Source organism: Colobus angolensis, unplaced genomic scaffold (assembly GCF_000951035.1).
Source record: "Colobus angolensis palliatus isolate OR3802 unplaced genomic scaffold, Cang.pa_1.0 Scaffold543, whole genome shotgun sequence".
NCBI classification, from domain to species: Eukaryota; Metazoa; Chordata; class Mammalia; order Primates; family Cercopithecidae; genus Colobus; species Colobus angolensis.
Window position 1 is genome coordinate 2,061,490 of NW_012118966.1, and position 2,281 is coordinate 2,063,770.

Here is a 2,281-nt window from a genome sequence, read left to right on the forward strand (position 1 = left end):
CTGTGGTGCTGGCTGTGGCCAATTAATACTTCAGAGAGACAGTTAACAATGGTGTGACCATCATCTGATGGTCGCCTGACATTCCTGGTGTGTGCGTGTGGCAGGGAGAGCCTTCTCTTACCCTGCTCATGTCTGACTAGCTACCTAATGTAACAGAGACTTCCTATTATTCAAGTCTCATCTCCAATCATCTCTCCAATCTAGGAATTCTCTATAATTAACTATTAAAATTGGTCATCCCTTTTGGCTTTTTTATAAGTTATTTTTAAACCTCAATCTCTAAGAGCTATCAAACAACAAAACTTCTCTCAGGGTGAGCAGGAAACATCAAGGTGACTCCCCTTATTCCTTCTTTTTCTAAAGCCAACATCCAAAATAACAGCTTAGTATCACTCCAATCATCTCTCTCCCCAGTAATGGGACTACTTTCCATTATTCAAGTCTCATCTGTGGTCAATCTAGTTGAAGCAGCACACTCAATCCCTTTCTACATTAACCCATTGCATCCTCTCCAAAAGTCATTTTGTACATCTGGCATTATCTTAGTTTTTTTATTTCTCCACCATGTTTAAAGACTATCTTCCTCCATTAGGATGCAAACCCGATGAAAAAAGGAACTCAATAAAAAGTCATTGATGAACTAATAAATATTTATTGATTATTTGACTAACATATTGACTTTAAAATGTTATGAAAGAGATAAACCTAAGATTATTATGAAAGATTATGAAAACATTAAGGAAGCCTTTCCAGCAGAGGTGATTTTGTTGCTGTTGTTGACTATTTAGGGCTAAATAAGTATTCAACACATGGGCAAAGGAAGCAGAGCACTCCAGATGAAAAATGCTTGTAATGATAGGGTCACAAAAGAACACTGCTCCTTCCTGGGACCCCACTTCCTTCAGTGTGTCTGATATACAGGTGATGCTGAAGAGGAGCAGCCACATAGAGTAGTAAAAAACATGGGTTTTGAAGCTGAGAGTAAATCTTGGTTCTTATACTAGTAAAGAAGATAACTTTAGGCAGGTTATCAGTCTTCTCTGTGCCTCAGCTCCCTCACCTGTAAAAGGAGGATTCATTCAACTCACATCACATCCACCTCATGGGATTCTTGGGAAGATTCAGTCAGTTAAAATGCACAAAATGGTTAGAATCATGTAAGTCCTCACAAATGAAACCTATTATCATTATGGGCAGGTGGTGGTGCAGAAAAATAACAATACTGTGACAGCCCTATTTTTATTCTAAACTCACGTATGTGCAGATTAACCAATTTAATCCATACAGATTTATGAGGAAGTTACTATTATGATCACTATCTTACAGATAAGGAAACTAAGAAATAGGTTAAATAATTTACCCAAAGGCACACAGCAGTTACTAGCAGAGCTGGGATCTGTATCTAGAAAGTCAGGCATTTAAATCTTGGCTTTTACCATTATGGTATGCCACCTCTTTGAAAACCTAATTTATAGGGATCTTGTGAGGAAACATGAAACAAAGTACATAAGTGGTTTACCATAGGGCCTGATATGTATTAAACACTCAATAATTTTATCTATTTTTTTAAAAAAATAAGTCTGTGGAACAATAGAGCTATAATTAGGATAAGTCAATATTTAGAAAACATAGTTTCTGTGGATTTTCTGGAAGATTCAAAAGAACCCAAAGAAGACAATTAGGCAGCATATCAGAAATAACTGGCTGGTTGAATTACTGCTCAACAAGCAGTAGAAAGGTGGAATAGCCATAATCACTTGCTTGACCTTGATTTCTGGTGGGAGCACTGAAGGCCTCCTGTGCATTAATCTTTGCCCAGCTGTACTTCCTAACTGATTAATTTTAGAAAGGTCTAACTCAATTAATTATAAAGTAATGGTTGTCACTTCCAGCTGCCAATTCATCTATATTACAAACTGTAGCTAATTAGTTAGTGTATTATATCACTTTCTTGGAAATACACTATTTGCCTATCTACATTAAATTATATATTTAAACTCTGCGTATAAGTTATACATTATTCTGCAATAAATGGTGAAACTAGTTCTTTTGTATCTACGCACCATAAAAACACCAGAATGACAAAGAGAAAATATCTTTAACATGCAAAGTTGACAAGAATTCCATATTGGAACATGACAAAGACCTCCAAAATGCTGCAGCCAGCCAGCCAAAATCCTGGTGATTTGGTACTCTCAAGAGACTCGTGACCTTGAGGAGAAGGGAATCAAAGCAGAATTAAAGGTGCAACTCTATTTATTCCATGTAAACGGTTAGGCAG